The 14116-nt window shown below is 42.2% G+C and overlaps 1 long non-coding RNA gene across 1 annotated transcript in view; it reads left to right on the forward strand.

The window, feature by feature from the left end:
* Positions 1 to 1913: 1913 nt before the first annotated feature.
* LOC108583326 overlaps positions 1914 to 14116 on the forward strand; it is a 77072-nt gene continuing 64869 nt past the window's right edge. The window contains exon 1 of the long non-coding RNA XR_002520259.2: positions 1914 to 2541. This is a non-coding gene — a long non-coding RNA (uncharacterized LOC108583326). The remainder of the gene's footprint in view (positions 2542 to 14116) is intronic.

Consider the following 14116-nt stretch of genomic DNA (forward strand, 5'->3'; position numbering starts at 1 on the left):
CACCATTGAAAAAATCCACAGCTGAGTACTGGATATTTTGTTGGCAGTCTCAGAGGGTTTCATTTGTTTGTTTGTGTTTGTTTCTTATAGAACACATCATTAAAATACACTCGAAGTGGCAATATAGCATAGTGGCTGGGTGTAGGCACTAGAGGCAATTACCTGGGTTAGAAAAGTAGAGATGATGATGAAAAGAATACTTTCATAGGATTGTTGTGAAAAATACGAGGTGACACCTTAGAAGAGTTATAAGAGCACCTTGAAGCATATTGAATGTGTGATAAATATCAAGTCATCATTATGATGATGGCCATTATCGATCCAGAGTGGATGTTAGAGGGCATCTAGTTGAATACCATAATTTTACAAAGAAGGAAACTGAATTCTCAAGAGGTAAAATGAGTTGCTGAAAGTCACGCACAAAATGGGTACTAATACTCTGGTCTCCTGACTCTAAAAGAAATGCTTCGTTTTATGTGTTGTCTTCACCCTTAACAAAGCCATTCACACACATTATCCCCAAACTCTCCCTGTTGCACCATGTTGCCTCTCCAAACCGAATCACAGAAACATTTTTCAGGCACCTGAGTATAAGAGTTTCACAGGTGAGTCCCAGAAAGAGGTGTTTGTGTAAAAAGATGAGGGAAGAGCACAGAAAGGCCACATTCCAACAGTGCAGCTGATGAATGTGAGGCCTTCAAGGCTGTGGCAAAGCTTTATTCCATTATTAATTTGATGCTGTGTTAAACTGGCCATTTTATGATCAGTAGAGAGAGTTCCTTCAGGGGGACCTGCACTATCTTCCATGAGCCCAACTGTCCCAACCAGCTGTCAAGACGATGCCTGTTCCTCTTTCCTGATTAGGAGCAGGAGACCATAATGAAACTAGGTTTGCTCCATTTCTTCTTTCTTGAAGAATTTAGCCTTGTCTTTGGGAAATAATATCTGCTTATCTTTAGTGACTTGAAGCCTACCTCTCCCTCTATCTTTGTCCCCTACCCAAATCAGCCCACCTTACACCGATGACTAAAGAGCTGTTGTGTTATGGTCATCCACTCAGTGGTGTGCTGTTGGCTGGTGCACCTGCCTGTCTTGCCTGAGCATGAAACTCCTTTAGAGTTCCGTTTTTCTTGAAGCAAGATAAAGAAAGGCATGTCTCACTAGAACTCCTCTGAGGAAGACCACTGTGTGTTGTTTGATATATCACTTGGGTTGGTGGGATGGGACCACAAATGTATGTTATGTTAAATAACAGTAGCCTGATGGAGTAGTCAGGTTAGGGGCAGAATTAATTGGGACAATAAAGGAGCCAAAGACTAACTTGGGGTGTAGGATCCTGGAGGGAGACTACGGTGAAAATACAAGAAGCTATATCGGCTGCAAAACTGTGAAATACTTTGCTGTGGGATGTGCGATATAAACTATCTTTTCTGTTTTTCTTATGATTCTTCAGTAAATCCATTAACAAAGCATGAACTTTTTCTTTTAAAAAACAGTGAAGAGGCCAATATTGATGTATAATCTGGTAAAGAGAAGATGAGGACATTCTATGTGGTTGGTGGGAAGCAGGCAACAGGAGGGAGAGTGGGTAAAAAATGTACTGCAGTATCCAGTGACCACCTGAAGAGCAGAAGGTTTCTTTCTACCAATAACCAGCTAATTCTTGGAAGGAATGGTCCGCCCTTCACATTTCCTACTTTTATAAATATTTTTCTTTCTTCTTTTTGTTTGCTAGATATGTGTTATAAAATGAATTATGTCTCCTTACCCCAATTCATAGGTTGAAGCTCTAACCCCCAATGTGATTAAATTTGGAAACAGGACCACTGGAGAGGTAATTAGGGACAAATGAGGTCATAAGGATGGAGCTCTAATCCAATAGGACTGGTGTTCTTATAAAAAGAGGAAGAGATTCCAGACCTCTTTCTCTCTCCACTCACACACAGAGAAAAAGGTCATACAAAGACACAGTGAGAAGGCAGCTCCCTGAAAGCCACGAAGAGAGGCCTCAGCAGAAACCAACTCTGCCGGCATGTTGATCTTGAACTTCCAGCCTTCAGAACCGTGAGAAAATAAATTTGTGTTGTTTAAGCTACCCAGCCTGTAGTATTTTGTTATAGAAGCCCAAGCTGATTAATAAAATATGTTGCTCCATTAAAAGAGCTCTCTCTTCTTCACAGTTGGATATGACTTTATATTAATTTTTCTTGCATGTGATTTTGCCTAGAATGCTGTAGCAGTCAGTGGCCCCTCCTATTGTAAAAAAACAATCTCTTATATAAGCTTACTTATTTGGTAGACAGGCTGGTTTTCAAATGTGCTGTGGTTTCACCCTCTCTCAGTGTTTTTATCAGAGTACAGCTAGAGGAGCAGAACCAATGGGAAGTAAGTGTGTGTTTGTGTGTGTGTGTGTGTGTGTGTGCGTGTGCCCCAAGTCCACAGAGTAAACATTCATGAAGGAAGGATCCAGAGGTAATAGAGTTGCAGCTCCAACTGTTGCGTCATGCCAATGAGGTCAATCAGCAGATCTGCAACAATGAGGTGAGTGTGGAGGCCCCAGAATGTAGAAATATTTTATAATTTATTTCTCCTCTGTTGCTTGGAATCTTTCATACTCAAGGAGAGCTTAGTCCCTCTTTAAATCCACCTGATTGAGTCAGGTCTACCCATGATAATCTTTCTTTTTATCAACTCAAACTCAACTGATTGGGACTTTAATTGTACCCACAAAATTTCTTTGTAGTGGCACCTAGAATAGCATTTGATTGAATAATTGGGAGAAGGTTATATGTATTACAGATTGGCTGCTGTTCCTCTTTGATACTTCCATTCTCTTGAAAGAATCTCCCCGGAATCCCACCTTAACCAGAAACATGCCAGAAAGGGGATTCTGGGGAATATAGGTTAGCTTAGCCTTGTTAACACATCAGAAAGCCATGACAGTGTCCAATACTCACATATATCATTGTGATTCACTCTCAAGCTTTTACTCCACAAAACATGTAGGGCTGATCTGTTAAAAAACAAACAAACAAACAAACAAAAACTCTTTCCCGACTTTCATGGAAAAGGCTGCCAGGCTTTAGAGAAGACACATTCTCTTTTTCTTCCTTTAGTTGTCCTCCATGGGTTTAAATCCTTCTCGTTTCACCTTGTCAGTCTTTGTTTCTGTTTGCTTGAATGTCATAGGAAGGAAAGATCTACACTCTTATTACTGTGGTTTGCTTGGTTGTAGTTCTTTCATTATAAACTGAGGAGGAATGATGTTTTTACTACTTACAAGCTGTGTGAAGTTGGGCCAATCCCTTACACCTCCAGTGCTCAAAGAATAATCACCTTTTAGGGTTGCTCTGTAGGTTAAATGACCAAATGTATGTAAAGCACTGTGCATGCTGCCTGAACACTGTAGGAGTTTGAAAAGTGATAGCATATCATAATTATCATCATCAATATTATTATTTTCTCTAATTCTTTAAATATAATAAAGAATAAGTTATTTGCCCAGACCCAGAGCTACCCCAAATCAGAATTGATATCAATTGATACACTTTTCACCCTACCTAATCTCAAGTTTCTTGCTACTTTAAGACATTTATTCAGAGAGGCTTCTAATTGCTATTAGCCTTCATCATTTTCTCAAATATATTGCCTACAGCATTGGCAGCAGCAATAATAAATATAATAACAACTCCATGAAACCTCATGTATGCTAAAGGATCCGAAGACAATCTGAACAGCAGGAAAGAAAGTTTCTTCCTATCAATTAATGGGAAGCCAAGTCTAATTTGCCACCTGCACAGCACTTTTGAACCTGTCAGGGACAAAGGAAGCCAGTGAACCTTCATCTTGTCACTAGTCTTCTTGGGGACTGCTCTCTAAAGCAAATGAAAATAGCATTCATTAGAGTAAAAAATAGAACGCCTGTGTCAGCCCCCTATGTTCTCTTCCTAGGTAGAAACAGAGTCCATCATTGTCAGTGAGGAGGTGGCTCACAAAGCCCTCTGGACCTTTGCATTCATCTCCTGCTGCTGGAGAATGAACATTTCCTTAAACTCTTTTGAAATGTTTAGAATGTTAACTCATCAGTTCCCCTGTGACTTGTGAGTCAAGAGACATTAGAAACATTAAAAGAGTTCTACTGTTTCACAGTCTAACTCTGAAAATGCTGGAAAGGCTAAGATAAATTCCAGGTGAAAAAGATAAGACTTCTGAGAATTTTTTGGCTCCCCTGAATCATCTAGGATAACAATAAAAACATGTATACAATCTATTGCTAGTGTATTCCTTGGTTTAAAAACTTATACAAATAAAAACAAACACACAAACTCCTTCCCCATAGTATGTACTAATACTTCAAAATTGAATTTCTTTTCAACTGGTACTTTGCTTACAATTAGGGATGCTGCCACTAAATGGCAGTATGCAAGATAAGGCCATGAAGTTAAAAAATGTGGACGATAACTTATTCAATAATTAATTCAACATATTTAGTAGAACTACCATGTGCCAGAAACGTTGAAAACAATACTACTTGCACCTTGATAATTTTGCCTTAGATGAAAGTAAGCACATATTTATTGCTACTTTTATGTAGAAACCTTATACTATCAACTTCTAATTCATTGATGATGTACCTAATCAGAAATTACTAGCTATTGTAGAACATTTCTCACAAATTATGCTAATCTAATTCTCATCTTATCCTCATACCTTGATTAAAATTACCTCCTCCTTTGTTATGAACTCTGAATCCCATCTTGGCATGGCTCCACTGCACTGTCACCTCACTTTGGAGCCTTTTTGCCACAGCAGCCACTCTGGGGGTTTTCTTCCTTGCCAGAGATCCAGAGACTTCTTTTCCTTCATCCCAATTATTATTGATCTACATGCCCTGTTTGGAGCTTTGAGCTATTGTGCAAGGCTCAGGGACATCCAAGTGTTCCCTCTGCTCCCTCCTACCCACATTTAGCCCACCCCATCTCAGAGTGAAGAAGAGATGCTATTAATGGATGAAAGTTGAGGGGATTTTTTTTGGGTCCAGATGCTGAGATAGTCTCTTTCTCTCTTTAGGGATGATATGTCCTTTGAGGTCCTCTCTTTTACATGATTTCAGTTAAAGAGGTCTGGGACTGCTCTGAGAAGGCCTGGAGTTACCCAACTCCAAGTTGGCTTACCCAACTTCTATTTTAGGCACAGGGGTACTTAGGCTCTCATTCCTTGGAAGTTTTCCAGAGAAGAGTGATTGAAGGTCAGAATCCTGAGTCCTGATTGTGTCTCTAGTTGTTTATTAACAAAGACCCAGCTTCCTTTTGAATTAGAGGAACAGATTTCATTTGTCTTTTAAATCCCTGGGTCTCAGCTCTGTTCTTCCTGAGAGCTCTGTGTCTTCTCTCCTATAGGCTAGAATGACACAGAGGGAGTAGGAAAAGTCACATAACTGAGCCTCAAGACCACTTCCCCTGCAATTATGACAGTTTTCTCTGCCATCCATTTTTTTTCTTGAGAAGTCCTTCAGATTTCTTTCTTTCTGATCAATACTTTATTTGCAGTCAGTGATTCAGGTTGCCTGTAGCATCAGCTTCAGTTTATGCATATCATCAGACATACATTCTCTTTTCAAGAATTGTTTTCCATAAGCCTTGTATCTCTTACCACAGAACATTTTTAAACAACATTTATAACCAGAAGATTTAATAAGTCTTAATAGATAGAAGATTTAAAGTATTTTTGTCAGATCAGATTGTCATGTTAAGGACATTTTATTGAATCTAGGCATTTATTATAAGATAATTTCTCAACATATATTATCTCTCATATAGTCATACACATATACACATACATATACACATATATGTTATACATATATATGCATATGTGCATATACTATACATAAATACATAATACATTATATATGTGTATATATATTGTTTTTTCCTATTTGTAATATAGGACATAACAGAACTATGCTCAGTTCACAAGATATCAGGATAAAGAGATTAAAATCAAGGCAAAATCGAAAAACATAATAGAATATATTTTTCTTGCCACACTTTCTCCAGGTGTAGGGCATAAACTCAACAAGTAGTTTAGGACTTTCTAAACATTACTAGACATACCATATGGGCCCACTTGTGTTTCAAATCAGAATATTACATACAAGCACCCACTTAAGTCCCTGGGCTGCCCATGTCAATCCAAGGCAGCTGAGGGTAAAAAGAATGAGATTTTTCTGAAATCCAGGAAAGTCTACTGTTAACATGATATTGCGTCCAGAATTGGTTCCTTCTGGTGGGTTCTTGGTCTTGCTGACTTCAAGAATGAAGCTGCAGACCCTCACGGTGAGTATTACGGTTCTTAAAGATGGTGTGTCCGGAGTTTTTTCCTTCAGATGTTCAGATGTGTCTGGAGTTTCTTCCTTCCAGTGGTTTAGTGGTCCCACTGACTTCAGGAGTGAAGCTGCAGACCTTCACAGTGAATGTTACAGCTCATAAAGGTAGTGCAGACCCAAAGAGTGAGCAGCAGCAAAATTTATTGTGAAGAGCAAAAGAGCAAAGCTTCCACAGTGTGGAAGGGGATCAAAGCAGGTTGCCGCCGCTGGCTCAGGTGGCCAACTTTTATTCCCTTATTTGGCCCTGCCCACATCCTGCTGATTGGTCCATTTTACAGAGAGCTGATTGGGTCATTTTACAGAGTGCTGATTGGTGTGTTTACAATCCTAGACACAGAGTGCTGATTGGTGCGTTTTTACGGATGGCTGATTGGTGCATTTACAATCCTTTAGCTAGCCACAGAGCGCTGATTGGTGCGTTTTTACAGAATGCTGATTGGTGCATTTACAATCCTTCAGCTAGACACAGAGTGCTGATTGGTGCATTTTTACAGAGTGCTGATTGGTGCATTTACAATCCTCTAGCTAGACAGAAAAGTTCTCCAAGTCCCCACTCAACCCAGAAAGTCCAGCTGGCTTTACCTCTCAAACCCCCCTCTAAACAGGACACCCCCAACTGCTGTTGGGAATTGGGCAATGACCACTCTAGCTACTTCCTACTGGATAGGGGTGAAGAAGGGGCCCTGCAGTTGTAGTGTCCTCCAGAGGGGAACTCTTTAGGCCAGTGAAAGGGCCAGCGGGTCGGTCCAAGAGTCCTCGGTAGACGTTGTTGAGCTCATTTGGGGTTTCATTTGTAAGACCATCTGTAGCTTGATGGCCTCGATCCTAGAGGAAACAAATTTGACAAGGAGGTTAAAAATATAGGGCCCAAAAGTGAGTAATAGCAAGATGGCTGTCATAGGACCTAGAAAGGGGGAAGCCATGTCGCCCAACTCCAGAGGTTGGTATGAGTTTGGAGGGCATAGTCTAATTTCAGAGGCCCTTTCCTGTAAATGCCAGGTGGCATCTCATATTATCCCTGACTGGTTAGTGTAAAAACAACACTCTTCCCCAAGAAGGTGCAGAGTCCTCCTTTCTCAGCAGTGAGGAGGTCTAGGCCTTGGCGGTTTTGGTAGCGAACTTTACTGTTGTTGAAAACCTGTAGTCCCAGCTACTCAGGAGGCTGAGGCAGGAGAATCACTTGAACCTGAGAAGCAGAGGTTGCAGTGAGCTGAGATCATGCCACTGCACTCAAGTCTGGGTGACAGAGCAGGACTCTGTCTCAAAAACAAAAAAGAAAAGAAAACCTTGTAAGTTTGGGATTTCAATTATTCTTTGCTATTAATAAGACCTCATTCAGTCCATATTAACTTAGGATTGGTATAGATGTCTCCTTGTGATTCTGTAAGTACTTTAAGGTTTGGCTGAGTGCAAACAGCTCACAAGTTTGAGCAGACTAATTATTAGGCAATTTTCCTAACTGCTTCTACAAGAGTTCCCTTATCACTTACTGAATACCTATTGTGTCTTTTTCCTTTAATCACCTGGGAGGAACCATCTATCCTCCTGTCCTGAAGGGAGTTCCTCCTAGGTGTGGTCAGACCTTTGTATGGTAATTAATTAAAATTTAGATCCCCTGTTAGGAAACCTGCTGGGTTAAGTATTTTTGACAGGAAGGCTCTGGGTTGTCAGTGGCCTCAGTGCTTTCAGGTTATGCCCTTGTTTACACTGACAACAAGGTGGTATTGGAGTGTTACAGGGTTACAGAGAAGACCTTCAATTATCAATTATAGGTTTTTAATTTACCCTGGCTTTTAAAGGAATAGGGTACACTATTTTTTCTTTATTACTTCTATCTCTTTCTCTCTTTGACTTCTTCTTTGTCCTCTCTCTTTCTCCTTTTCTGACTCCCTCTTTATCTGTCTCTTCCTCTCTTTCTTTCACTTTCTGTCTCTCTTTCTCTCTCTCTCTCTCTGACTCCCTCTTTGTCTCTGTTTCTTTCTCTCTCTCTCTCCCTCTGACTTTCTGTCTCTTTCTGTCTTTCCTTTCTGCCGGTCTTTCCCTGCCTCTGCCAGCCACTTATGCTGCTGTTCTCCGCTCTCCTTCCCCTTTTTAATGGCTTCAGCAGTGTAAGACTGCCACCTCCTTGGGTTTTTGCACTGTGTGCAGTAACTCCATGATTTCCTTGTGGTATTTAATGGGGGTTGCCCCAGAGGTTAGAAACTCCCTTTTTTTCCATATTGCAGCATGGGCATGTGGGATTAGATACGCATACTTGCTATCTGTATACACATTTATTCTTTTTCCCTTTCCCAGTTCTAAGGCTCAGGTAAGTGACACTAGTTCTGCTAACTGAGCATTGGTCCCTGGGGGAACAAGTTTACTTTCAAGTACAGTTACATCACTAACTATGGCACAACCTGCCCTTCGTATCCCATTTTCCACAAATGAACTTTCATCGGTATATAGGTTAAGGTCAGGATTAGCTAAGGGGACTTCTAAGAGATCATCTCGGGTGGCATAAGTCTGGACTATAATTTGTTGGCAGTAATGCTCGATTGGTTCCCCATCCTCTAGGAGAAAAGTGGCAGGGTTGAGGGCTACACAAGTACTTTGTACAAGTATTTGAAGCACCGTTCCCTCAAGGAGTAGCACCTGGTATCTAAGCAGGTGGCTGTCTGATAGACATAAACTTCCTTTGGCCCCTAGTATGCCATTTACATCATGAATAGTCCAGACAGTGAGATCCTTTCCTTATAGCCTCTGACACTAAGACGGCCACTGCCGCAACTACCTGTAAACAGTGAGGCCAGCTTTTTGCTATTATATCAATTTCCTTACTTAGTTATGCCACAGGTGGTAGGGTTGTCCCACGAGTCTGAGTAAAGACCCCAAAAGCCATTCCTGCTCTCTCTGTGACGTATAAAGAGAAGTTTCATCCTGTGGGAAGGCTTAAGGCTGGAGCTTGAGTTTGTTCCTTCCAATGCCCAGACTTCAGGGTTGATTCCCTCCTCAAGCAGGGCACAACAAATGGGTAACTTGTTCCCCACATTCATGTAGATAATAGCTCCAGCTTTGGCTAATATGTCCCTCCCTAATAAGGGTATGGGACTTTCAGGCATAACAAGAAAGGCATGTGAAAAGAGCAAAGTCTCCCAATTACAACTGTGGAGGTGGGAGAAATACCTGGTTACAGGCCATCTCAGGGTTCCTCGGATGGTAACAGACCTTGAGGACAGCTATCCATGACAGGATATTAACACTGAGAAGGCCACGCCAGTGTCCAGGAGGAAGTCAATTTCCTGGCCCTTAATGGTTAAACATACCCGGGGCTCAGTGAGGGTGATGACATGAGCTGGCACTTGTCCCAGGCACCCTCAGTCCTGTTGTTGGATCATCTGGTTGGGGGCTTCTGGCCCAGAGAACCTTTGTCCTCTGGGGCAGTGTGCCTTCCAGTGATTTCCTCGGCATAGTGGACATGGGTGAGAGGGCAGCTTGTTTCTTGTTGGACAACCTTTTTTAAAGTGTCCTTGCAAACCACACTGGTAACAACTCCTACTGGGTGATTGGCCTGCTCCATTTTCTGTTCTCTGAACCACCAAGGTTGTTTGTCTGAGGGCCATGACTAAGTCTGCGGTCTTTCTCTGATCTTGCTTTTCCCTTTTGGCCTGTTCCTCTTGGTCCCTATTATAGAACACTGAGGTTGCCAGGTTTGATAATGCCTCCAGATTTTGTTCAGGGCCCAGGGCTCGCTTTTGGAGCTTCCTCCTGATATCTGTGACTGATTGGGTAATAAACTTATCTTTTAGGATCAATTGACCCTCGAGGGAGTCAGGTGACAGGGGACTATATTTTCTTAAGGCCTCCCATAGCCGCTCAAGGAAGGCAGAAGGATTTTCTTCCTTTCCCTGAGTTATGGTAGACATCACTGAATAATTCGTGGGCTTTTTCCTAATTTTCCTTACTCCTTCTAGAGCACAGGTCAGCAGATGTTTATGACTCCAGTCCCCATGATCTGAGTCTAGATCCCAGTGGGGATCCATACTGGGGACGGCTTGCTGACTGGTCGGGAATTTGTCCCTTTCTTTGGCTGTCATTCTATCATTTACTTGACTAAGATACCAGGTATCTCCAGACTCTCAGGCTGCAGCTAAAGCCTCATTCTTTTCATTAAAGGCCAGGGTTTGATCTAATAACATGACATCTCTCCAAGTGAGGTCAAAGGTTTGCCTTAGACTCTGTAGACATCTGTATACCCATCAAGATCATCTGAAAACTTCCCCAGATCTACCTTGATCTGCTTTAGATCAGAGAGGGAGAAGGGGACATGTACCCAGATTGGGCCAAATTCCCCTTCCCCTACAGCTTGAAGGGGACATAACCAATAGCCCGGGGGTTTTCGTGGTCCTTCGGAAATTTCTTTGCTTGTTTCCTTCTGCATGGGGGAGATTAGAGGAGGCTTATCATTAATAGGAAGGGGAGGTATAGGGAGGCTAGGATATGGGGATAAACTGAGAGGTCCTCCTGTGGGATGTAAATTGCAAGCTTTGTATAGTTGTATATTCTCCTTCAATGAAAAGAAAGCTTGGACATAAGGTATTTCACTCCATTTGCCTTCCTTCTTACAGAAAATGTCAAGCTGCAGGATAGTATTGTAATTTATACTTCCCTCAGGTAGCCATTTTCCCCATTAGAGAGAGAATATTGGCACCAGGCCATAGTGCAGAAAAAAATGAGCCGCCTCTTTTTCAGGGTTTGTGGGTAAAATTGGTCCCAATGGCTTAGGATGCATTTCAAGGGTGAGCCTGTTGATGCCTGGGTGTTTCCCATCTGAAAGACAAAACAGCCTGTGGTTTTGGTTTGTTTGTTTCTCCCACTGCCCAAGAATCCACCAGCGGTCCCTGGACCCTGATGATCGGAATAGTTGCACTCACTGACGCAGCCCCAGAAACACCTCTTGCCCAAGAACCCACAATGGTCTCTGGACCCTGCTGATCAGAATAGTTGTGCTCACCGACACAGCAGTAGAAACACTAGTTTCCCTCCTAGACCACAAGGAGGACCAAGGAATGTCGATTTAGTGGCCCTTACCAACACATTCTTAAAAGCCTGCACCCTTGCTTGTCCTCCTAGACCACAAGGAGAACCAAGAAAATTGGATTTAGTGGCCCTTACCGATGCATTATCAAAAACCTGTTAGAGTCCTAATCATTCTCCTGTTAGTATGGGACTTTACCGCTGTCCTATAAAGATGTTATGCCCCCTAAATCAAGTGGAGGGCCATACCCTGAGGTAGGGAAGGGAACTCTAGGGTTGGAAGAGTGATGCCTTTTGTCCTCACTTGAATAAAGAATATCACTTCTGAGGCTCCCCATATCCTAGCTTCAGGAATAGCTTTTGTTGGGCCTGCTAGTCTGAGGAGGAATTCCAAAATTCCAAGTAAGATAGTCCCCCCAACCCCCAACAGAGCTTTGGGCAAAAATTATGTCTTTCTGATTGGTGAGCCCAGGTGCCTAAAGAAGGGAATAGAGTCCTGAAGTTTATATTAGAAATCATTCTTATAGGAGAAACTAGAAAAGCACCAGAGACAGGGAGTAATTTTTAGAAGTGGGGCTAGCCTCGGAGAAGAGAGGTGAGAGGAAGTTTGTCTGACAGGCATTAGGGCCTAGGAGGCAAGGGTCAGGACAGATAGGATAGATGGGCGAGTCTCACTTGGGCAGCATGACTTTGAGAGTTCCGCTCATGGCTACAGGATCAACCAACTTTTTGTTGGGACCCCAGAGCTGAATGGCTTTCCTCTCTGTCAACCCTCAGCTCAGCCCAGAAGTACAAGAAAAGTGGAAGCTGGTTCCAGGCAAACCAATGCTCCCAACTCCAAAGAGTCGGGGGTTGTTAGAGAGCCCTTTCCCAGAAAGCCTGACACCTGTATCTTTAGTCCGGCAGCCGTGCTAGTCGCTTTTAACTGGCTGACAGATGCCCAGTATTGAGCCCCCGAATTCTAAGGAAAAATAGGGCAGAATAGCAAGCGAAAGGGATCTGATGGTACTCACCGCTTAGTGATGGTCCCTTCATGGTCACCAAAATGTGTCCCATCTGGGTCACCAAAAGATGTCCCTTTGTGGTCGCCAAAATGTGTCCAGAATTGGTTACTTCCGGGGGGTTCTTGGTCTCACTGACTTCAAGAATGAAGCCACGTACCCTCACGGTGAGTGTTACAGTTCTTAAAGATGGTGTGTCCGGAGTTTGTTCCTTCAGATGTTCAGATGTGTCTGGAGTTTCTTCCTTCCAGTGGGTTCATGGTCTCGCTGACTTCAGGAGTGAAGCCGCAGACCTTCACAGTGAGTGTTATAGCTCATAAAGGTAGTGCAGACCCAAAGAGTGAGCAGCAGCAAGATTTATTGTGAAGAGCGAAAGAACAAAGCTTCCACAGCATGGAAGGGGACCCGAGTGTGTTGCCACTACTGGCTCAGGTGGCCAACTTTTATTCCCTTATTTTGGCCCTGCCCACATCCTGCTGATTGGTCCATTTTACAGAGAGCTGATTGGTGCATTTACAATCCTCTAGCTAGACAGAAAGGTTCTCCAAGTCCCCACTCGACCCAGGAAGTCCAGTTGGCTTTACCTCTCAATATTTCTAGAACACTGTTAGGAAAGAAGGATCAAAGAAAATACCCCCCAGTGAAGTATATTCTAATTTGGAGCCCTGCTTTCAGTTGGATATCTAATTTTCTATTTTTGAGGGCATTTACAGCTCTGCCTTAAATAAGTTTTACACACACACACACACACACACTCAGCCATATATTTATATACATGAATGAGTCATGATGGGTAAATCTCTATAAACTACATCTCACATTAGTTTCAGAAAAGTTAAAAATGACTGTGAACTACCTAGGAGCCTTATAGGTCACATTTAGATGGGTTGAACTCAAAATCTCATGAGAACAAAATCTGCTGTGATTTGCCTTGTCCTTGTTCTGACTGGAACATCTAAGGTAGAGGATCCATAGAGACTTCTAGCTCCAGAGGAGTCCTTTGACCCATTTTCTACCTTCCAACTGCAGAGTTTGACCCACAAGCCCTTCAAGGGATAGCATAGAATCCTTCTAGAACTATGGTTAGAAATTTGAGGGATGCCACTTAGACTGTGGATGAAGATTATTTCTAATAAAATATAAATTAGTAGCTTCATGATTTCATGTAGAGTCTTCATGACTTTTTAAAATCTTTAAAGGTATATAGATATTAATTTTTAAATATGAAGTGCTGTGAAGCCATGAAGGAGAAGTACTAAGGAAAATATGATCTCCAGATTGGAGGAGGAGTTGAAAGGCAGTGGTACAGACTCTTTTGAGACAGAGTATTACAAAAGCAAGATTGAATGTAGAGTGAAAATGGGAAAAAAGGAATGAAATAGGAAAACAATCCAAATGATAGATTTTAATGGGATGAAACAGCAAATAATAACCAAAATGGTGGCTGGATGCTGATGCATCCAGAAGCTAAATATAGTCTGCAATGAGGACTCAGGTCATAGGTTGGAGAGAGGAGGTAGTGTAGTGAGACCCCCTGAAACTATTGCTATGGAATAAAAGATGAAGTGCTCCTGATTATTATAAATACAAAACTGCATGCAGGATTGTGTAAAGACAATGCTAGGTTGGACTGCCAGAATGAGCCAACAGCGCATGATGTGCTTCCCCCTGCAGAGAGCCTATGAATGGACGTGCAGTCAGGGAGGTTTCA

The sequence above is a fragment of the Papio anubis genome, chromosome 1 (genome assembly GCF_008728515.1).
Source record: "Papio anubis isolate 15944 chromosome 1, Panubis1.0, whole genome shotgun sequence".
NCBI lineage: Eukaryota > Metazoa > Chordata > Mammalia > Primates > Cercopithecidae > Papio > Papio anubis.